This window comes from Macaca mulatta, chromosome 13 (assembly GCF_049350105.2).
Source record: "Macaca mulatta isolate MMU2019108-1 chromosome 13, T2T-MMU8v2.0, whole genome shotgun sequence".
NCBI classification, from domain to species: Eukaryota; Metazoa; Chordata; class Mammalia; order Primates; family Cercopithecidae; genus Macaca; species Macaca mulatta.
In genome coordinates, this window is record NC_133418.1 from 53,976,467 (window position 1) to 54,001,048 (window position 24,582).

General features: G+C 47.4%; 1 protein-coding gene across 1 annotated transcript in view; it reads left to right on the top strand.

The window, feature by feature from the left end:
• The window catches only part of ADD2 (adducin 2), a 106,955-nt gene that overhangs the window by 34,381 nt on the left and 47,992 nt on the right, over positions 1-24,582 (top strand). The window contains 1 exon segment of the mRNA NM_001266617.1: positions 21,181-21,299. The gene's annotated coding sequence lies outside the window, so the exon portion shown is untranslated.

Below are 24,582 nucleotides of genomic sequence, written 5' to 3' on the forward strand. Positions count from 1 at the left end.
CCTTTTCCACAGAGCATATATCCAAAGATACTGGTCATCCTTTCTCCTCTCCTGCCAGTGGCTGGTTCACTCCTCTGTCTTTCTGTTTCCTTTCCATTTCAGTTTTCCCTTCCTCGGTAGTAGTGACATTGGGGTCCTGTCTTCCCTCCTTCCAGACCAGTGTGCTACCCCTGACTCTCTAAGTGCCCTGACCTGGGAGCATTTTACCAACACCTTTTACCCCAAAAGGCTTCCCTGGGGCAGTCCAGAGTGCCAGGTCTGGTCCACTGGTGATGCCAGTGGGCTACCTGTGTCATCTAGAGCAACATGTGTGTGTGAGGGGGTGAGGGGTGGGGGTAGATGCTTTAGAGGGAGAAAGTGCTGGGCCAGCACTGAGTGGCCACTCCTGCTTCCCTAAGCCATTCCATATAACATGGCTCAATCACTTGGCGGTTGTCCTAGATCCTTGCCAATTGTCCTTTCCTTTTCTATGTAGATAAACTCATTTTACCCCCATGTGTCTGTTCATCTGGCCTGTGCACCCACCCGATGGTTGATTTGAGCTGCTAATAGAGCCCCCAACTCCAGTGATGTGCTAGAGATTTTGCTAGAGAAAGGGTCTTCAGTGTCCCCGGGGAGAGGGGGGTAGAGATAGCAGGTCCCGGCAGGAGAAGTGGGTGGAAGGCACTGCTGAGGCCAGACCCAGGCTTTCTAATTCTAGAGCTAAGAACAGACTGGTTTCCTTGACAACAGAGATGAAGTCTGCTCATCTGCTGCCGGGGGTGGGCTTTTGTGTGTCTGTGGAAAGCACTGGGACTTGGGGACAAGAAAGGCAATCCTTTCTTTATCAATACAGCAAGCCATTTCTGAAAACTCGCCAGCTCTTACTGTATTATTAACAATATTAAAACCCTCCCAGGTGGCACAGTGACATCAGTTATGTAATCTGCAAATTGGGAATCCAGATATAGAATCTTCCGTTCCCTTCTACCACATTGATATATTTTACCAGACCCAGAACACCTTTTTGATAACATGTTTTGTTAGCCAACATGTTTTGTTAGCCAACATGTTCAGCCAAATCTGCATTCACCCTTACCACTTTCAATGGCTACATCAAAAGCATTCCTTCCTTCCTTCCTTCCTTCCTCAACAGGCAATGATTTGTGTGGCCTGGCTGCTGCGAGGAAATTAAACTCAGCACTTGATAAGCTGATGTTGGCTCAAACCTGCACTTGTCAGATGGCATCTTCAGGAAAGGCTCTGCAATTCAAACCCTTATGCTTGGTGCAAACCAGAAAACTTCCTCTAAAAACTGGCCCATTTTCTTTAACCACCAGGCCTGATTTCAAGGCAGCACGTCCTGATAGTGGCATGGCGTTTTATGCATGCACCGCCTTTCCTTCCTATGCATTATTAAAGCCTCCTTAAAAAGCAGCCGAGGGATCACTGGGGAGAAGACGAGCCAGCAGTGATTTCGCATCTCTCTGCAAGAGGCAACATCTGCCACCAGAAAAACTCAGGGAAAACATTCTGCAAAATTGTAGCCTATGCCAAATCTAATAGAGATGGCCCTTGGACGCCGGGCTTATAAAAGTAGCTAATTTACTCAAACGTGGCTAATTTTTGTAGCATGTAATCCTTGAATGCTAAATAACCTAGATGGGAAACTGTGAGAGAGACTTATGAGCCAAGAGTGGCTGTGATGAGATGGGAATTAATTAGCAGGGTAAGGCGGATCAAACAGATGTGTGAACAGACAGATGGAGGCCAGAACCCTACACTGTTTCCCCCAGGCGTTTCCGCAACTCTTTCCCCTTGTGAAGTTCACAGCACTGGGGCTCAAATTTAGCTCCTGCACATCCCCCTTCCCCAATAACCTGCGGTGAGCTGTGGCATTCTAAAACCCTCTGAAAAGTTCCTTTGTCTCCCTCATCTCCGCAAAGGAAAGACACTGACTTCCCCAGGCAAGCAGTGGGTTTGGTTCAGAGGAAACATTAGCTGGCCGAGTTCTTTGTGTAGAGGCAAAAACCTCCCAGCCCCCGGGGACCTTACTGCTTTGGCTCTAGACAGACAGGATCCTCGTCTCCATGCCCACTTCTGACATCCCTGAAGGCCATCTGAGGATGGCTCAGGGAGATCTGGGACCAGACCCTGGTCTCGTAGTCTGTCCAGTGCTTTTCCCTCATGATGCAGTGCCCAGGATGCCAGCTTAGTGCCTTGCCTTCTCTGTATAGTGCAGGGGTCAAGTCCATACCCAGGAATTGGGAGAAGCTTTCTATTTCACATATATGTGATCTCAGTTGGTCCAGATATCATTGCATTCAAATGTTTCTCAGTTGGACAGGAATTAGTTGATGACTTACTGTAAGCTCAGCATTCAGCAAGGGGCGTACATCTGGATCTGTGTAGATGAACTTTAGGAAGGAGTGTCGCTGGCTACATCCAGAGCTGTTTTTGGTTGATTGACAAAATGGTTTTGCAAACTGTGAAGACCCAAATGCTTCGTACTATATATTTTCATACAACTTCATGCCGTGGTTCCAGCCCATTCACTTTGTCCTGCCTTCCTTCAGAATCATGGCTGGGTTCTCCCCTGCTGCCTGTGCCACTTCATCCTCTCAACTCAATGAGAAGGGAGGGGAAAATTGAAAATATGACCATAAACATTACCTTGGGGCATCAGGTCCCACAGAATATCAGCGGTTTCATTTTTCTTGTGGTGCCTCAAAAATGAAAGGTGGGAGGTACCCCAAAGAATTTCCGTTTGTTGTCTTCTGGTGCAGACACTGTCACTCATTGGAAGATTTGGTTAAGGGAAACTTAAGTCTGGTTGGTGCAGTGTCTACCTCCTCTTGTGGGACTGCCTGACATGATACATATGGGCTGGCCATATAGCAGGTGCTGCCTAATGAAGGCTGTGTCCCTGGGGAACAGCAGAACTCAGCAGTGCATCTCTGTGGGGTCTGTAGAGGGATTTGTCTTTTCTCAAGCAGCCCATTTATAACTCCAGCAAGAGACCGTGCAGCCACACATGGTCACTGGGCCTTGAGAAATGAGGGGATTAGAAGGGTCTTGAGGTGTCCTCTGCTTGCACTTTGGTGTGTACCATCTCATGCGCTGAACCAATTCCCGCTGAGCGCACCTTTTAATGAACGCTATTCTGGGTGCTGGGGATATGGTGGTGTGCAAAGTCAGACAAGGCTCTGTCTGCTTAAAACTTCCAGTCTAGTGACAGGTGAAAGCACAGTCTAGTTCTTTGCTATTTTTAGGATTTCAATAAAGAAGTTTCCGCAGTGAACTTTCTCCTAATTGCACATAGTCTTTGCCATTACCTTTGTCCTCTGCTTTAGTGTCAGCTTTCTGCTCATGTCTCCTTTACCCTAAAGAGGAAGCAATCCTGAGACAGTAGTAGGTGTGGACAGTGGCGTCCTGTCCAGGCAAGGTAGTCCTGGGCAGAGCCTGGGTAAGCAGACATTTCTTCCTCCTTCTCTCTTTGGTGCCCCATCAATTTCTAAATACCCCTTTTCCCCACTTGCCCAGGTGTCCAGGACCCCCCATTACAATAAAGCAAGGCAGCCTGCATCCTCCTAGTATATTCCCCTAAGCACTCCATATTTTCTTTGGGTTCTCCAACCTGTCAGCCCCTGATGTCTGCAAAGCACCAGGAAGAAAGCTGTCTCATTCGGCCACATTGATGTATGAAGGATTAAAAATTTAATCACATGTTGCTTAATGACAGGACTGTGTTCTGAGAAATGCATTATGAGGTGATTTCATCATTGTGGGAAAATCAGAGAGTGTATTATACAAACCTAGCCTGCTACACACCTAGGCAATATGGTCTAGCCTATTGCTCCTAGGCTACAAACCTTGCAGTGTGTGACCGTACTGAATACTGTAGGCAATTACAACACAATGGTAAGTATTTGTGTATCTAGACATAGAAAAAGTACAGTAAAAATATAGTGTTATAATCTTATGGGACCACCATCATATATGTGGTCTGTCATTGACCAAATCATGCAGCATGTGACTGTATCTGATCAACTCTTCCAGGAGCACTGACTTTTAAAAAGAGGAGACATATTAGTCAAATCAATCTTTAAATGATTGAACTTCAGGCAAAGAGGAGTAGGGGAGGATATGTAAGTGGCCTGGTGAGATTTGGGGCAGAGGCCAGCCTCACTTCATGCCCGTACATTAGCTTGCCTTGCCTCTCAGGCTCACGTAGACTGTGGCTATTTTGTCCTCCAAACACAGGACACAACAGGTGTGTGTAAATGTGTGCATGTGTATCCATGTCTTCTTGTTAGGTCGCTGTTTAACTTGCATGCGTCTGTGTAACTAATTTTGGCCCATAAGCCCATGACGGGCGGAGGGGATCTGCCTTTTGAAGAACCTCTGTGTGCAGAGGCCCGATGTGGTATCACGTTCACATGTTCCCAGCATCCAACTCCAGAGCAGTCACTTTCATCTTCTCACCCCTCCATTAACACAGTGGGGAAGGGCTGAGACATCTCACGTAAACCCTCCCAGGGCTGCAATTTGGGAGCAAAATAGGATTCATTTTCTTGACACTATATTTCACCATTTACAAATGGTAACTATTGCCTGTGGGACTCTTGAGAAATCATGAAGTGTTAATTAGCAGAAGCACTGTGTATTTAAAATATATGGCACGCTTAAATAACTATTACTTTAAACCTACTTTGCAGAGTTGAGAAACCATCTGGTCCAAAAATGTGTGGATTTGAATTTTGCTGCACATATTAAAAGAAAGTTTTAAATACTTTTAGAAATGGTCATTTTGTATTACGTTAGTTTCCTTAAGTATGAAAATAGAGGCTGGAAACGGAAGCGTGGAAGCGGGCAGTGACCTGGCTGTGGTCACAGTCTGGGCTACTCTAGTTGACGTCTCCATCTCTCAGAAACAAGGTTTAAATAGCTCCTGATAGTCCAAGGGGGTATTTAGAAAGTGAAAGGACTGGAACTGCAACTGTGGTTGTTCCTTAGAAGCCACACATTTCAAAACTGTTGACCCCAATAACTCTGGATTCTTTTGGATTAAAACTAAAAAGGAAGCATGTCCTGCCATATTTTGCAGAGGTATGGAGTACAGAAACTGAGAAACCCAGGCCAGTCACTGACAACTAAGTGTCCATGAGTCTTTTTTGGACAAAGCACACCGCTCTTGGCCTTGGTTTCTTCATAAGTTCCATGAAGGGGTGGGGAGAGGTTGGGCCATGTTTCAGTCAGGGCCTAACAAGGTAAATAGAAATTTCTTCAAGTGTTTCAACAGAGGAAATTTAATGCAGAAAATTTACACAGGTAATGAAGGAGCTGAAAACCAACCAACCAACAAACAAGGCTTGGGGAGGTGGCCCAGAGACCTACCCTGAGGCAGAGGGAGGAAGGAGATAGTGTTATTCCAGCCCAGGGGCCAGGGTCACCCTGCAGAAACTAGAAGAAACATGGTGGGCCTCTGGCAGAAGCTGGGGCCATGGAGGAGATATTTCTTGAGACAGTGCGTGAGGGGAGGAATGCCCTGGCATCTTCTCTTATCTTCAGGCAGTGGCTCTAATCACCCCCAACCCAGCATGGAGCCAGCTGCCATGGGAGCCTGCAGGGGTCAGCAGGAAAGGCTGAGGAATGGGTAGGCCAGTGAAGGCCCAGCCCAGGCTGCCTTCAAAGTCTCTGTAACTCTGACATTCAATGAGAGCTGGAAGCTCAGCGTATCTTTGAGAGTATGCCAGTGGAAAACCATGCCGACAGGCCCGAGTGATCTTCATGAGGCTTCCCTACTTCCCCACCATCAAAAATAAACATTGCCAAGGTGACTTTTCTGCACTGGACTTGCCTGTGTGGGAGTAAAACAAGGCAAGTCCTCAAGGAACGTGTCTGTGTGTGGGTAGGAGGAGGATGAGAAGGAGGAGTTAGAAGAGGGTTTATGCCTGTGGGTGGAAAGGGACACACGAAGCCAGACCCAAAGGCACAGACATCAAAGGGCTTCTCCCATGAGCGGGGATGGTTACTGTCTGTGCAAAAAGTATATATCCCATCATAAACTAACTCACAAAAGGGCAATATCCATAGCATGTTTTTCTAGAACGTTTAATGTATTTTCACACACAATACCTTTTCAGAGAGTGTCTTCAATCAATACCTGTCAAACTGGATTGATTTGGTATCCACTCACCTAATGCACCTCTTCTCAAAGGAGGACAAGTGGTATTGGCAGGCACACTCTGACATCAGCCCAGGACTGACTCCTCACACATGTGTCTCAGCCGTGGTGAAATGTGAGGTGCAGACTGACCCCCACTGTGGGCTTCAGGCTCTTTATCTGTAAAGCGAGGGAGTCGGGTATATGCTAAGGGCCATCTCGACTCTGTCACACTAGAGCCCAGCCCAGAAACCCTGGCAGACAGATACTGGAAATGGCCCTTTAAGGCACTGGGAAAGAGAGCACATACAGGCCATGCCCTATGAGGTCCAGACAGAGGGCACTGCAGTGGCCTCAGGGACAGACAAGAGTGACCAGCAGAAGCTCCAGGCATTTACTTGCCTTTCTTGAATATGACATGGGAAGAATGCAGAGCACAGCAGTGTTTCTTCTGAATTCGCTTTTCTCTGCTATGCCCTTGCCCTTGAACCTCACAAAGCTTCTCCTCTCTCAGCAAAAGGCCCCTACAAATCCACGGACGTCCTCGAAGGTCCCATCCTCCTGTTCTTATCCTGTCTCCCTTGCCTGGCAATTCTGCATTCTATAGAGACAGAGTCTCCCTCTGTCGCCCAGGCTGGAGTACAGTGGCACGATCTCGGCTTGCTGCAACCTCCACCTCCTGGGTTCAAGCAATTCTCCTGCTTCAGCCTCCCGAGTAGCTGGGATTACAGGCGTGCATCACCACGCCCAGCTAACTTTTGTATATTTTAGTAGACAGGGTTTCACCATGTTGGCCAGGCTGGTCTCGAACTCCTGACTGCAAGTGATCTGCCCGCCTCAGCGTCCCAAAGTGCGGGGATTATAGGCATGAGCCACCACACCTGGCCAATTCTGCATTCTAAAGATCCAAGGAGCCAGTGAGTCAAGGCAGGCTTTTCTGGGAGTTCAGGGAAGAAAAGGGTCTGAGGGAGTGGAAAATCTGGGAATACTCATACAGGAGTCATTTTTGTCCTGACTCATCTACAGAGATGAGTAATAGCAGGAAAAGAAGGCAGTTTAGTGATAAATGGGAGGCACTAGAGCCCAGGAGAGGGAGAGAGAATTAGGCGTTGGGGATTGGAGGGATGGATGAGGAAGGGGAAAGTTCTGCTGGACCCCAGCCACAAAGGGGAGTGTTATCACATATTGGGGAGTGTTGGGCTGGTGTGGGCTTTGTCTGGAGTGAGCATTTCATGTAAAAGAGTGGGAGATGATTTAATGGTAGCCCAAGGAGCTTGAAAGCCATGATATAACTTTATCCTATTGTCCTGAAAGAAACGGCAGGGTCCCAGTCTTCCTGCTCTGAGTCTATGGCAGACACTGGAAATCAATCCTAGCATTCTTCCCACGGAGTGAAGAAGGACTGAAGCCCTTCAAAGGTAGCCACTACCGGTTGATCAGAGCCTGTACGTGGTATAAAGCTTTGTGACCATTTGGCTGTGGACCACAAGAAGTCACAGATGGTTTTTCTGGAGCATTTTGAAATATAACCCTGTGTGTGGGATGCATTGTGGGGTGGGGGCTGGAGAGAGAGCAGTGGGAGAATCCAGTGAGAATGTAGGCTAAGGGCTGTCTGTATCTCCTACCGATTCCTGTGTTGGGTTTGGTAGACCAGCTTTTTTAAAATGTTGTTGACGTAGGCTTTTTTAGTGGGTAAAGCTACCTCCCCCATCCTGGGGCATGCATGCCAGGGGCCTCTCCTCTCTTGTCTACCAAAATGAGCGTCTCAGTACCCAGTCACAGAAGAGCACAAGCTACATTAGAGGTGAGCTCTTGTCTTCTTTTTGGATCAAGTGTTTTTTGCCCATAAAAGCATTAACACAAAAGTCTTGATTTATACATTTCCATCAAGTTCATTGAAATTAGGAAACTGGAATTCTGTCACCAACATTTCCATTCTCCCAGGAATTATTCTGGGTCCTCCATAAGGCAGGGATCATAAAACCTTTTTCCCCCGCCCTAGCAAAAAGGATGCGACTACTTCTTGGTTGACCCTGTTAGGGAGTGATGAACTAGAGCAGTCAAAACCCATTAGCATTGCCCGGGTGAGCTGCTATTCAATTCAGAAGCATTGATTGAGCCCAGGGACAAATGCCACTAAAGGTCAATGGCTTGCTTCTACTCTTTATCCCGCAGCTGAAAGCTGGGCTCTCATATGATGTCACAGGGGCCCAGCATTGTTGTGGCTCACTGGATCTGCAACCTCTGCCCCTTTGTTTCCAGTGGTTTCGTTTGTCATCATGGTACTGCTGATGACAATACATTCTTAAACCTTGCTACTCAAAGTGTGGTTTGTGGACCAGCAACATGGGCATCACTGGGGGCCTTTGAGACATGCAAACTCTCAGCCCTCATCCCAGACCTGCTGAATCCGAATCTGCAGGTTAGCAAAATCCTCAGGTGGTTTGCATGTACATCGTGGTTGGAGAAGCGCCATGACAGTTTTGGAGGCCAGAAGTCCAAAATTATGGTGTCAGCAGGGCTGTGCTCCATCCAGAAGTTCTGGGGGAGAATCTTTCCATGCCTCTCCCAGCTTCTGATGGCTCCTGGTGTTCCTTGGCTTGTGGCTGCCTCACTCCATTCTCTACCTCCATCTTCACATGGCCATCTCCTCTGTGTCTGTGTCTTATAAGGATACTTGTGAAGGGATTTAGGGCTTACCTGGATGATCCAGGATGATTTCATCTTCAGATGCTTAACTTTATTATGTCTGTGAAGATCCATTTTCTAAATAAGATCACATTCACAGGGTCTGGGAGTTAGAACACACACACACATATATATTTTTGGCAGGGAGTTGGGGAGGAATATTCAACCCAATACAGATTCCCTTGGAACATTCCCAGGCAACATTCTTCCCAGGTCCTCACTTGTACTCACCTTCTTCAGCTAGTGCAGCCGAGTTTTCTGATTTACCCACACTGACTGTAAACTGTCAGATAAGACCAGCATTATTGAATGCTTCTTCTGTGACAGGCATTATCCTAAGTGTTTTACATGGATGAACCCATTTAATTGCAACAGCCCCTTGGGGTGGCTACCATAATTACCACTCTACTTTACAGATGAGGAAACTGAGGTACAGGGTGGTTCAGTAACGCTTGCAGCTTGTGAAAGTACACCCAAGATATAAACTAGGCAGACTGCACCGTCTTTGTTCTTCACCCTTATGGGATAATGCTTCTGAGATTACAAAGGGTTTAAAAGGTTATCTTCCCAACAGAAAGAAGAGGCAATAGAGGAGAGAGATGACATCAGAGGACTTTGTTCCACTTTCTGGAGAGACTTGGGCACAAAGAAAGCCAAGATACAGTGTGGACGTCTGTCCTGTCCACACCCAACACTGCATAAAGTTTGGGGCCCCCCAGCTGTTGGCACGTGGAGGATGTAGAGCACATCTCCCTCACCACTGAGTGGCTGGCACCTAGTACAGTGCCTCGCTTCTGTCAGAGGAGCACAAGCACGGCTGTGGCCGGCAGCAACCCTGAGTCCTGCAGCCTTGAGGGGGGCCCAAGTCAAGGAGACCCCAAAGCAAAAGCAGAGAACCTGGCAGGGGGGCCAAGAGCCACAAGAGAGATGACAGCAGGCCTCCTTGTGGGGAGCTTGGGGGAGCAGCCCAGGGAGCCATGCAACCTGGCCTGAGCTCCGGAAAACCCACATGCATGGTGTGTGTGGGGGAGCAGTGTGGGGCTAGGTGAGGGTAGAGAAATACCTGCCCTGGGCAGGTGCACTGCTTCATTAGGAAGCTGGCAGCTGAGCCAAGTTCTGAAGCCCTCATGAAGAGGCTACCCAGAAATGCAGGGGGAACATTTTTATGGCAGAGGTACTGCAATGGCCGCCATTTAGAAATGAGCACACAGTGGTGGAGGGGCTCACCCAAGGCAGCACAGCTGCTGAGGCCCTCATTCCACAGCACGGGGTGGGCCCTGGAATGACAGGCGCATGGCAGAACAGTGCCTGGCACAGTGCTTGGACAGAGAAGGCACTTGAAAGTATGTATATTGAGTCCACCCCAACACCTTTTTCATTTAATACCACGAAGGTACATGTTTCCACAAGACAGCTTTTAAGGCCTATGCCATGTGTACATCATGCAAGGAGGTCTTTAGGTGGATATTCACTGTGGCCTCATCACTGGGCACTTTTGGTCCATACGCTGCCTTGGGCTAATATATTCCATTTGTTTGCTAACCAGTATATGAATCCTCATTGAATGTGCTTGAAATGCCTTAAGTGGTGAGAGGTGGGGTCTCCCCTTGCATTTACCCTCCTTATACCATTCATGATTTTTGGCCTTTGTTTGTAGCCCTTTGCCATTTTTTTCCCTCCAGGCCAAAAATCTGACCCCATTCTTCGAGTTCCAAGCTCAAAGAAGATCCTCCTGAGGTGCAAGTGTGTCAGGAGACGGCTGGGCACAGCATTTTGTGCTTGTAATTAATGGCTGTGTCAAGGGGGTCAGGGAATTAGCTGAAAAAACCTGTAACCCAGTCCAGACATTCTCACCAGGCATGCAAGCAGTGTTGTCACCAACACCGTGGGCTGCAGATTACCTGCTCAGATGGAAAAGCAGAGCCCACCATTTAGAGTGCGTATCAGCTAAAAATCTACCTATGTCTTGTAGTGCAGAAATTCAGCAGCAGACATAACCTGCCTGATTTTATTCAGCTCGTTTCAGATTCGTTGATGTTCCCTTGAGAACATTTGATGGAGCAGTCAGCCCAGATGTGTGCTTGCTGACTAGATAAAATCCAGACTGTGATAAAGAAAAAAAAAATTCAGTTGTTGCAGTGTTAAGAACCCATATGAGGAATGATTTAATAGTAGCACCTAACATTTATGGAGTCCTTAGTATTTGTCAGACCCTGTGCAAAGCCTGTGCTTTCATATATTATCTTATATAATCCTCTGAGGAGGGACTGTTCTTCTCCACATTGGACAAAGAACCTGGGGTTTAGAAAAATTAAGCAACTTGTTCAAGGTCACAGAACTAGAAACAGGCAGAGCTGGGATTCATTCCTAGGCCCTTCGTGCCATTCAGAGCCTGGATTTGTAGCCATGGTGCTATATGGTGGAACCAATTCCCTGGGTCCTTCATGTAGAGAAATAGTTTGGGGCCTCTATGGAGTTATTTACCCCCTCCCCACCATAGTTCTTAATTTTCTCTCTACTCCCAACTTTGGGAAAACACAGGGCAGAATCAAATGGCAGATTTGGGAATGTTCTTGTAGAGAGAATATAGGGGATGGGAACTAGCATTGATCGAGCACCTACTATGTGCTATGTCCCTCTGGAGAACAAAAGCCCTTGTGGTTTTCATGGACTGAGCCTAATCAGAAATATAGGTGGTGGGTCAATTGCCATTTTTATCTCATCTTGTTGCCTCTCATCTTAGTCTGGTCTTGCCTTATGACATTAAGCTCTTATTTCACAGTAGAAGAAGATGCTTCCTCAGCAGATGTACTGAGATATACACTGAGTGAAAACCTGTTTGGGGGCCATGCACATCAGTGCCTTGTCGTAGCTCTCAGGACACTGTACTGGGCAGAAGCATGGATTGACAGCCAACAAATCTGGTCTACTTATAAGCCCTGAATCCACGTGTCAAGGGGCTCTCCCAAGGCCCTCATGGCCTGTTTCTCTTGTCTCATCCTTCAGCTCCCTGACCCAGTAGATGATATGCCATCCACCATGTAAAAGGCAGTCCCAAAGTAGTGACACCAGTTTCTAAGTTGAGTTCCTTACTTCATTGATTCTAAGACACACATTTTCCCCCGCATTTCAACATCTTTGAAGTTGGGATGTGTCCCCCAGTCAATGATGACTTATAATTATAGTTAGCAATGTTTTTTTTTCTTTCTCAGTAATATTTAAAATAATTGGTGTGCCAATCAATCAAGGATGTCTTATAATTGAAGAATACAGTCATGCCAATGCTCATTTTATTTTTACCCCTCTATCAAATCAACACCTGGGCTTCGATCTCTCAGCCTTCACTTCTGAGACCTACATCAAAGAAAGGTGTTCTTTATGCTCATCTGTGTGACTCACCTCCCATGCCATTCCTTTAAGCAGGAGATGTCCTAGAAGTGAGGCTGGCCTGGGTCTCCAGGATCTGATAGTCCTGTTATCAAATTGCTATCATGATGTTTATTTTTCATTCCCTCCTTCCTCTATCTTATTAATAGTTTTATGGCATGACAGGAAATTGCAAAGCAGGGGGTCATATTTTAAGATTTGTGGGCTCACCTAAGTATTTATTTCCTTGAGTCTGATGTTAGTCACCAATCACTCCACCATCCAGAAATGAGTTTGATTGAATTTTAAGTTTTCTCTAAATGGACTACCCATTTAAAAAATCTGCATGTGGGAATGGGCTGGTTTCCTTGATAATTGTCCTTTTGTATCTCTAATTTTAATTGGACTAATCATTAAGGTAATTTCTTTGTTCATGTTAGTACAGAAATTGCCTGGATGTATTAAAAGTCACTATTAATTATGTGTGCATCACACTTGATTTCCAGAAAACATGTGGCTTTCTCATCACATTTTGCCAGAAGCTATTTTCCCTGAAGGTTGTATCTTAGGGGACTTGATTTCACCTTATTTGAGAATAAAGGAAAACAATTAGAAATATCTTGAGAAAATACATTTCAGGGGAAGATAAATTATCTGGAGGACTCAAAAGGAGCATTTACCTCTTATAATAACCTGCTATAGGAACCAGAAGAATGTTAGAAAGCTGGTATCCTTAGTATATATGGCTCAAAAAGACATGGTTTCTAAGAAATAGAGTCATGGGGGAAGAATAGACTAAGATGAAAGATTTGAGGTGAAAATGGAGATAAAGTAAGGATAGTATGCAAAATGATAAAATGTTTAATATCAGCATTAAAATCCACATGAATTTTGCTGAATTAAAATCAGTGAAGTGGGAAATACCGACAGACCGTCAGAATGTAAGGAAAATTTCAACAACAGAATCAGTGAGACGATAACAATAGATTTAGAGAGCAGAGATCCAACATATGGATAACTGGTGATCCTGCAGGAGACACTAGAATAAGACTATTCTGACCTAAAGGCAGGTGGGAATGTGTTTTTCAGGGTAGGTGACCTGCCATAACAACAGCCTCAGAAACTCCAATCAAATAGATGCTCAGTGGGCTGCTTGCAGTGACTTCCCGTTTTCTTCCATTTGGTGGCTGCGTCATTTCCTAGAGCCTGGAAGTTTCCACTGCATCCTCTGCCTCCAGCAGGGAGGCAAGGGAGGAGTAAGGGAGTGGAGAAGGCACCTCTGCTCTTAATTGCCTTGGCTTGGCTGCTGGGGATGACATTATTTCTGCTTACTTTCCACTGGCTTACATTCCCTAGGGTCCTGTCCAGACAGAAGCGGGGCTGGGAAACATGGGCTCCCAGGAAGAAGAGGAAATGGGTTTGGGGAGCACATAGCATTGTCTCTGACACATGGATACGCAAACATACACACAGAAATATACAGAAGGTGAAATAGCTCTTTCCTTAATATCCCCATAATAAAATCCAATAAGTGAAGTGGAAAATACTGACAAACTGTCAGAATGTAAGGAAAATGTCAACAACAGAATCAGTGAGACGATAACAATAGATTTAGAGAACAGAGATCCAACATATGGATAACTGGTGATCCTGCAGGAGACACTTAGAATACAGAATCATCAGAGAGAGGAGTGAACAGTCAAACAACATCTCTCCTATTTTCGCTATCCTAGGAATGGACAGTCAACATCTCTCCTATTTTTGCCATCCTATTCTTAACACTCTGTCATGGCCTGAGCCTCACTGCTCAGGCTTTTGAGATGTCTCCACATGGATGTTCCAGAGGCCAGCAGTTCCCCATGTGAGCCTTTTGACCTCCTACCCTTAACATACTCCCTCTGCTTCCCACCATCTCCTCTCTCTGGGCCTACTAACTTTCCTCCTTCCCCTCCTCCACACCAGCACTCCCAAGTCTCATTTCAGTTTTGAATGTTCACAGCTTCCCCAGTCTGGAGAGGGGAGAGATAGTGCAGGATTACCCTCCAGTTTAGATGCAAAATGTTCCTATTTTCTCTTATGCCCAAACAGTGGGGGGAAATGCCCAATAAAAAGAACCCACAAAACAACTTCAACCTTAATGTGCCAAATGAGCATTTATTCCCACCTCTTATGGCTTAGGATATGGCTTATTCTATTAGACAAAAAAGGATACATACCCGATAGCTGTTTCCTGGATTTCTTGACGGGGGGTGGTTGGGGATGGGGACAAGACAATCCTGTCACATGATCCAGTGAGTTACACTTTACCTTCCTATTGAAGGACAGATGCTCTCAGATTGGGCCAAGGAGCAGAATCAACTGTTTCATGTTTGAATTTGATTGAGGTGAAACTTTTCAAAATATAGCACCATTGAGTTGCCTGAAGGCAAAAGGCAGGCAAGGTGACTGCTTAAAAGTATCTGTGACTGGATTCCAGGACAGCCTGAGGTGCAACAGTAAATCAGGACAGTCAGCTCAATTAGACAGCCTTTTTGATGGGCTTTTATCTGCATAGTCTCCCAGTTCGACCTTTTTACTGAAGGCACTGAGTATGGGAAGACTGAGCCTAGCCATCCTGCTAGCTCAGCACTGTCTCTGCATCACCAGGGCTTCCCCAACAACCCTTTCTTTCCTTTCATGAAGGCATGAGGTCCACATGGTTTTGTGATCAGTGGCAGAGGCTGCTGATGAGTGAGTTAAAGCCCAGTGCTGGAGCCTCGAGGTTAGGACCCCCTGGTCACTTTCATGAACCTCCACCAGATCACTGTGCCCCAGTCTTGTAATCATCTCTCTGTGAGCCGCCCCCCACGCCCCTGTCCTGGGCCTTTTGAGAAATGGGATTGCAGTTGCATCCCTTTGTGTCCCCAGTGGCGAGCCAGGTCCTGACCCATGGCAGATCTTTTAGTGGAAGGATTGTATTGAGTCCATATGAAGCAAGTCTCATAGGTGGCTGTACCCACACTGCAGTGACTGGCAGCCCTGGAAGTGCAGGTGGGTGACCCACCACCAGCTGTCACCACTGCAGCCCATCTGTCCTCTTGAGGGGCCAGTGGATCTTCTATACCTAAAAGCTCAGCTCACTTTGTCAGAGTGAGTCCCAGAGGTGCCTACTCTCTCCCTTGCCTCCTAATCCCCATTGCTGTGCTGGGAAAGAGCTTGGTTCTGAGCCCTGCATGCCAGAAATAGGAAGTAGAATCATCTTTTCTGGTGCTGGCCAAGTCCTCAGGGCTTCCACCAGGAATATAGAACTTGGGCTCTGGCCATTTGCTGATGTCCATTCCCCTCCCCGCCCCACTTCCTACCAGGCCCCTGGCATCTGCTCACCTTTGTTTGAATGAGGGGCAGAAAGTGTGGTGAAGTAAAAGGAGAACAGGCTCTGGAACTAGAGGGGTTCAAACCCAAGCTCTGTCGTTCACCAACTCTGCAGCCTGAATCAAGTCACCCAGGTTCCTGCAGTCTCAATTTCCTCTCCCGAAAAACCGGGATGCTGGGTCCTTCACTGCAGGGCTGGGCATAGCACTGGGCACTTATTGGAGTTTCACAGCTTTTGTGGATGGAATAATGTCTTTCTTCAGGATCTAACTCAGGACCTTGGTCCTCATAATGTGCACCCAAGGTTTCCAGTCTCCCTTCCCAAAAAGCGTTGAACCCATTCATTTCTGATCACCTCGGCGTTCATTGTCAGGGCCCTGTAGTGTGTTGGCCTTAATAGTGAATTACATATCTGCGTATATGTGCATGTATCTGTGCATGTTTCATTTACGTGCATGTTTTTCATGAATACAAACATGACTGTGGGCCTCTAGCAGGCAGGGCCATGTCTCGTTTCTCCCAGCCATCTTCCCTCTCACATCAATTCCAGTTCTTGCTCATTCCTGGGCAACAACAGATACTTGACAAATTAACTGTTGATTTAGTTAGCGGGTATGGGAATGATTCCAAGTCTGTAAGAAAGAATACTCAGTCCATTCATTCCCCAACAGTCTAATTCCTGGATAGAAGAACAGAAAAACATTGCCTACCGACTATTAGGTTTGAGGCTGTTTGCTGGAGGGCTTTTAAAATTCACTGGACTTCACTAGGAATGTTTGCACCAGGGATGCCCAGAAATAAGTAACTTACGGGGCCTGCAGCAGTGAAGGGGTTAAAGGATTCTTCCAACTAAGATGGACATAGACTTTACCCTCGCTGTCCTGCCTCTTTCTTTCTTCTTTACAACTATTTTTGGCTTAAATGATCACAGCAGTTAATACATAATCTAGAACTTTGTAAAACTCAGAAGTATTTGAAGAAATGATGATAAGCTTTCCCTATAATCCCACTGGCCAGAGGCATGAGCTTTCTCTCTATCTGAACACATCAGGCAGGGTGTGGTCCAGTCCCTTATTCAACCGTCTTCATTTATTCTGCAAAAGTAGCAGCAGCTCAGCCCTGAGCGTCTCCTGTCTCACTTGTGGGAGTCTCATTCAGGGATCGGTGAGTCTGGCTTCTGACTTCAAGCCTAAGTCCTGGAACAAATGCTACACTGTCCTTGTTGGGAGCTGACCCGTAGGACCAGGGCCTGGGGCTTTCAGAGGCCAGGACAGCTGACAGACCCATAGCCATGGCTGTTGGGGAGCACCTGGGAAGTGGCAGCTTGCGTCTTTCCACTTTGAGCTCTGGGTGCTGAGCCACACAGACTGTCTCTTCCTGTCTGGAGACTCCCCCACTGAAGTGGCAGGAGACAGCGCCTGCCTCTGCTCAGGGCACATGAAGCTTAAGTTGATTTTAACAAAAAGTCAGACAACTCGGGCATCTGTTACTCCCCTTATAGACCTTTGTTTCTCTTATAGCCACAAGGAACGATCCATAGAAATGCGATTTCATACTCCAGTGGTTACATGTACTTGGTCTTCAGTGGGACGGGGAAGAAGATGCTTGGTGACAGGAAGCGCGTCTCATGATGTGTAGTCTCCAGCTGCCATCCTACCAGGGCGAATCCCAAGCAGGGACCCTGCTGAGAGGCTGCAGAGGTGTGAGGAAGTGAGCTGTCCAGGCTGAGAGGGAGCTCCTGGGCTCCTCTGTGCACAGAGGAGGGTCCCAGGCAAGAGAGGTGAGGGGGTGCTCAAGGGAGGAGGTGAGAGAGAGAGAGAGAGGGCAGGGCTGAACATGGGAGAGCCAAAGGGGTTGCTGTGTGTGTTGTATGGTATGTAATATTACCTTCTTCTCTTCTCCCCATAATTAATGTCGGATTTGTTAATGTAAGAGTTGCAATCTGTTGCTGGGTTCTGCCTCAAGTTAGGCAAGAAGGGTGGCTGAGGGGCCAGCCACTGGGTTATATACCAAGACAAGAGGTGATCTGGGCACTGAGGCACCTGCCATGCACTCCTCCATGAACACTCAGCACCTTAGCCTTCAGGGTCTGTCTCCTCACACTGTATCATGAGCTCCCCTCAGGCCTCACTTGCTGCTGGGACCTCAGGGCTGGACAGGGCTGCTTTGTTAAGCGGGCCCAGCTCTTCCCAATTTACCTTCAACTAACATTTGTTCAGCACCTAACTGGCACCAGGCTTTATTGCAACAGGGAGGATAGAGAAATGCAGAGACACAGGCCGCCTACCAGGAGCTCACGGTAATAGATTGTTGCTGCTGGGCTGCAAGTGGAATGGAAGAGGCAAGTAAAAGTGATGTGAGAGCCCAGGGCGGGGGTGTAGGGGACAGGCTTCCAGAGGAGAGGACACCTGAGCTGCAGGGAGGAGGTGAAGAGAGGAGGGTGTTCCTGGCAGACTCCAGCCCCAACCAAGAATCTGCTTTGTGCCTCTTGGGTCCTGGGAATAGCCCCTGGAGAGCGAGGCAAATGCAGAGAGGTCAGGGGGCTGGGAGTAGAGGTGTCATCTGAGTCTCAGCCTCATCCTACAGGGTAGCTGTCCTCAAGGAGAAGGGGCTGGGCAGAGGGAAAAATGCACAGCTCCCAGCTGGGCATCAATGGGCTTGGATTGTTAACATGGGGTGTGCATTTGGTTTGACAAAGCCCGTTCAGATTTAACATTTTATATTTGGAAAATGTGAAAAGTATACCTGCCATTTTGGTAATAAAGGCTAAATTTGATTAGGTTTTGGTTGGAAAAGCAGGGCTTTAAAGAACAACAACAAAAAAAAGTTCAAGAACACTGCCCCTGGCGACAGAGATGGATTTTTAGCAGGGCAGTGTCAGGCATGGGCCAGGAAAGACTGTGGGCCAGAGATCATTAAAGGATGGAGAGATGGAGGCATGATTCAGGGCCTGGCACTGCGGGTGGAGAGATATTTAGGACATAAAACCAGAGACCTTAGTGACCAATTAAATGTGCAGGGCAAATTGAGGGAGTCAAGGTGGGATCCCATGGTGGGATGCCTGGTTGGTAGGGGGCAGAGAGGAGGGGGTGGGGGAGGCTGTGGTGTGGGGTGGGCAGGAGTGATGGTCCGTTTGCAGGTTGACTTTTAAAGAGGCTGCAGGACACAGGAGTAGGCAAAGTTCCCTGAGTGTTTTATGTCCGGGCTTACAATCCAGAGCAGCCAACAAGGACTAGAATGCACTGCCCTAACTCCTGCTGCCTCACAGCCCAGCGTGATTGCACACCAAGAGCAGGGGGCCGGTGGCTCTGAGGGGGCTGTGCCTCTGGTGCTCTCTGAACCACCCAGGGGATGTCAGGCATCTGTTTTCACTACATGGGGCACCGTGGCTCACACTGTCCCTTGCATCTCCGCTCTGCCTGAGGGATGTGGGGGCTGGAAGCTGGAGAGAGCTAGGTTCTCAAAGCATGTGCTGGGAAGCTGAAGGCTGCACAAGGGGTGATGCTGTGCTTGGTACAGCAGCTTCAGCAGGCTCAGAGGGTTCTGTCTGGCCAGGATTATCTAAATTCCCCCAGGACAGCAGCTGGGGCCTCACTAGAGCAGCCCTGGCATTAGGCCTCTTTCTCTTCCTTCTCTCATTAAAGCTTGCTGATCTGGTGCCTGTCTTGCCTGCTCAGCCCAACTCCACGATCAGAGATTTGACAGTTTCATTGCCACAGGACAATGGTTTCTAGATAATACACTTGCCTCAAATACCTCTCAGGACTATTTTCATTTTAATCAGGGGCATAACACCATAACCCAAGGAATGTGCTCTGATGGGGAATTTCAGCAGCAGTGGGGGTTGGGGTGGGAATTATTTTGTTCACTGGGTATTTACGTTGGGGATAAATGTTTGCTTTCTTACAGGAATGGTGCAGGCTACTTCTGGGGGCAAAGGATTAATTCTATTAGTAAACACAAAAAATAGCTGAGATTCTGAAAATTCAAATCTTAGCAGGTTATGGCCACAGGGCAGCCTCAGACCTTCTGGGGAAGGGGAGGAAGCTGGTGCTTGAGGCTGCAAGATTGGTCCTTAAGGAGGGCAGTGGAGATACATCAGCAAACCCCACCATTGGAGAGAGGCAGCATCAAGTGGTGGCTGGGACCCTGTTCTAGTTAAAAATAGAACCTTTGGGAGAAAGACCTTAGTCGGCACTGGATGTGCAGCGCGCAGAGTCTCGCTCTTAGAAGCAACTTACAAGTTCCTAAGTAGAATCATGAGCATCAGGACTGGGCTCAGGGACCATCCAGGCACTGAAACACTGAGCCCCAGGCCCCCTGGCTGGATTGAGGAGGAGGCTGAGCCTTAGTGGGTGTGCAGGTGTCCTGGATTCCCACAGGCACATTGTACCTACCAAGATGAGTTTTCCTTGTCCCTCATTGGTGGGACGAGTCTCTCCAAATGGCTCCACTCTGGACAGCACTGGGTCAGGGATGGACCTGAGCTGCCAGTGAGCCAGAGCCATGGGCAGGCAGCAGTAGGGTGGGGGTGGTCAGGGATGCTGCCAGCCCTGGATGAGACAGCCCCCAGCAGCTCTGGGTCAGAACAACAGGATGTCCAAGTGAAAATGGAAAATGATCACTTGTCATCACTTGTCTTTATTTTTAAACATTTTGACAATTAATGCTTTGAAGACCTTGATTCCTAGGAGTTTTAGACTAGTAACTCACCCTAGTTTGTAAGGTATTAACAACTTTATATTCCTCCTTAGTAGTACTTTAGGATCTATTATGCAGGTATTCGCTGGGGCCTTTCTTCCCCTCGAACTCTAGGTGAAATGGCCTTGAATTCACCCACGGACAGCCTGTGCAAATCTAAAACTCTCCCATTTTCCTGGGATGCAGTATTCTTCAGGCTGCTTCTGCGTCTTGGGCTGCATCCAAACATCACTCACATTAGCATCTGTGAGTTTAGCAGCTGTTAGTGAAGTGTTTTGGGGGTCTTAAGAATGGAGATCCTCCCAGCTCAGCAACTAGCAACCCCGTCTGGGCTCGTGCAGGAGTTCCACATTCTGCACCCTCCACTAGGCCAGCGCAACTACTGTCCCTGGAGGCCTTGCCAGCCAGGACTCAGCAAAGAGATTATCCAATTCTTTTCTTTAAAAGGAATTTTTATCCCAATTGTAAAGATAATGTAGCTTTCTTTACCTTTTTTTTTGAGACAGAGTCTCTTTCTGTCCCCCAGGCTGGAGTGTAGTGGCGTGATCTCAGCTCACTGCAACCTCCACCTCCCGGGTTCAAGCAATTCTCCTGCCTCAGCCTCCTGAGTAGCTGGGAGTATAGGCACCCACCACGATGCCCGACTAATTTTTGTACTTTTGGTAGAATGGGGTTTCACCATGTTGGCCAGGATGGTCCCGATCTCTTGACCTCGTGATCCCCCCACCTTGGCCTCCCAAAGTGCTGGGATTACAGACATGAGCTACTGCACCCGGCCTCTTTACCTTTTTAAAGGCATAATTTGCTTTTAAAATAAAAATTCGTTTCAAGTTCATTTTAAGGAATTTCCCAGAAGCTCTTATAAATCAGGTAAAGAGTCATGGTGGTGCAGGCAAGGCCCTGACACTTGTCGTGTTTGTGTGTTGCAGTTTCCACCTGGATGTTTGAGGTTGTGTAGATGTGGCCGGCACCCTTGAGAGTGGAACTGGGGGGTGCAGACTGAACACTGAACGGAAGGAGCCTTGGACAGGGCTGGGCCAGTCTCCCGGTAAGTAAGCAGCAGTTTCTGGCGGTGATGGGGGTGACGCACACTTTTTGGTTGGGCCCATCACATGAGGTGCAGACAAGGCCCTTTGCATGAGGATGAGCTTCCAGACACTCAGGTCATTGCCATGAACTCCCCTTATCCTGCTGACTCAAGACCTACCACAGAACCTGAAGGACCTTAGAAGTCACTAGTCCTCCCCCTGCCTGTGACTCAGCAAAGACAGAAGCCCCTTTACAGCATCCTGTGCTCACTCTGACTCCCAGCAGAGACAACTCCCCACCTGACAAGACAGCCTGTTCCACCTTCCCATTACTGAGCAGCTCCTGCCCTTAGGAAGTTCTCCCCTGTGCCCTCAGCTGCAATCTGCCTGTCTGTAAAAACCACCTGGTTTCCTAGTTCTGGCCTCTGAGGTTCTAGAGAACCAGCCTAATCCTTCTTCCACATGGCAGCCCAGCAGATGTTCTGGGGCAGAATGATGGAGTGGAGAAGTACAGGATGTGGGGCTAGAGACAAACCTGGTTGAAATCCTGACTCCACTGTTATCTGTGTGACCTTGAGCAAGTTTGTTCATCACTTTGTGATTCAGTTTCTTTATCTTTATCTTTTTTTTTTTTTTTGAGACAGGGTCTCCCTCTTTCACCTAGGTTGGAGTGCAGTGGTGTGATCTCAGCTCATTGCAACCTCTGCCTCCCAGGTTCTCCTGCCTCAGCCTCCCGAGTAGCTGGGACTACAGATGCACATGACCACACCCAGTTAATTTTTGTATTTTTAATAGAGATGGGGTTTCACCATGTTGGCCAGGCTGGTCTCACACTCCTGACCTCAGATGATCCACCTGCCTCGGCCTCCCAAAATGCTGGGATTACAGACATGAGCCACTGCGCCCGGCCTATCTTTATTTTGTTTAAGTAAAACTGGAACAATAATATCGACCTCATAGATTGGTCCTGGGGGCGAAAATACATCATGAATAAAAAGTTGCTTGGTAATATTATGTCACCAATTCCCTGTCATCAGCTGGCTGTCCTACAATTCAATTCAATTCTGACATGCACTACCCCAAGTTGAAGGGCACACAAGCTAACTACTACAAGGTAAAGGACAAGGTCACGAATATGACCATCCCCACCTCAGGCACCAGCCACAAGTGGGGTCCCCAGGTCACCCACACTTCCAACTGACTTGGCTGTAAATTTAGGAGTTCCCGTGACCCCTCTTCAGGTTCAATAATTCATTAGAATGAGTCACAGAACTCACCGAAAGCATGGTACTTGCAATCATATTTCAAAGGGTCCAACTCTGGAACACCCACATGGAAGAGATGCATCCATAGGTCAGGGTGTAAGGTGAGGCGCACAGAGCTTCTGTGCTCTCTCCTGTGGAATCCAGGCACACCACTTGCCCAGCACATCAATGTGTTCACCAACCAGGAAGTTCCCCAACACCTTGGAGTCCAGAGATTTTTTTTAAAAATCAAGGGGCGTTTGTTACAGAGGCATGAGTGGTTAAATCATTTGCCACTTGTCTGGACTCAATCTCTAGCCCCTCTCCCTGCTTTGGAAGTGGTGGGGTGGGGGGGCAGTGGGGGTGGAGCTGATGCTACAGGCTTCTAATCATGTGCTTGGATTTTCTGAGGTGGCTAGACACTTCCTTGAAACTAAGGGCCTATTATACGTCACCTTATTAGTATAAACTCAGGTTCAGTTGAAAGGCGCTCGTGATGAATAACAAAAGACATTCCTACTGTCTTTTGGGCATTTTAGGAATTCCAAAGGTTTTTGAATCTCTGTGCCAGGAACCAGGGACAAAGACCAGATATAGTCTTTCTTATATCACACCTGGCTTATCACACGCTGGTCTCTGATCTCCAGCATCCTGCTTAGCTTCTTTTTTGTGATACCGAGGTTGACCTGTTCCCACTATCTGGTTGGGAAACTGGACATTCTCAGTCTTTTTCTGAATGTTCTTCTTTTTGTCAATATAGCTCAAGATTGAATTAGTTTTTTAGACTAAAACACATAATTACAGTTATTTAGTGTGCACCTGTTTATAATTGAATCACAAGCCTCTCATTACTTGAATTCCTAATGCTAAGATGACTTAAGCCCTGAAATCACACATAATAAGAGTAAATAGTTAATAGCACTTGCTATATGTATCAAGCCCTGTTTTAAATACTCTACATACCTTAAGTTCACTAATCCTCACAAGTACCTTTCAAGGTAGTTAATTTACTACAGTCCCCATTTTATATGTGGGGAAACAGAGGCACAGAGCAGTTAAGTAACTAGCTCAAGATTACACAGATAATAAGTGGCACAGCTGAGATTTGAACCCAGATGGTCTTGTTCCAGAGTCTCTGCTTTTAATTGCTAAGCCATTCTGCACATAACTTTGTGGAGACAGAAGGAAGGAGCACAAGAGGATGCCTCTGATTCACAAAGCCAAAGGCTTGACCCAGGCCCCTGTTGTGATGGTGATGGAGTCAGGGCTTCCATGTCCTACACCACCCCCATCGGAGTACCTCTGGAGCAACCCTCTGGGGCTGGGCTCTAAGAAGGGAAGGCAGGCCCTGGGGCATAGTGGTGTGAGCTCCTGTCCATCAGGCCCGGAGCTTCTTGGTTGTTTGCACTTCAGAGAGGGCAGAGCTACTTCACAGCCTTCACAGACCAGTTGCTGGGAAATGGAACCGCTCCATGGGGAAGGGGAGATGGTCAACCTCTTCCTGCCTGGATGAAAAAGGGTTTATGCCAGGAAGGCTCAGTACAAGGCTGTGCTGGCTAAAATGATCCCAGTCCCAGAGAAGCTGAGAGTTCAGTTGGCTTGGAGCCTGGAGTCCTAGGGAGCTCAGGGGGCTCACATGCCTATGCTCACATCCAGTGTACTCGCTGGGGAAGGGGAGTTGCTTGTTGCTGTTTTAAAAATAACATCAAAGGTTCAGGGCTTTGAAAGCGCCAGAGAGAATTAATTTACTATGATGAGTCACTAAACAGAGAAGGAATGGGGTTCGATGAGGTGATGTCTCTGGAAGAGTTTTGTTCTGCAGTGCTGCCTGCCCAGAAGAATCTGGGTGGGGGCCACATGTCTGTGTGGCTCCGATGCAGTCCCATTATGTTTGACTTTGTCATCCCTTCTTATCTTCAAGGTCCAGGGATGAGGTTGGGTGTGAGCATGAGAGAGGTGAAATATTCTTAACTAACCCCATGCACATGGGATTGACTGGAATCCACAAAGCCAATGTGTGTTCTTTTCTGATGTTTCTCTATTGGCATCTGACTTGTGG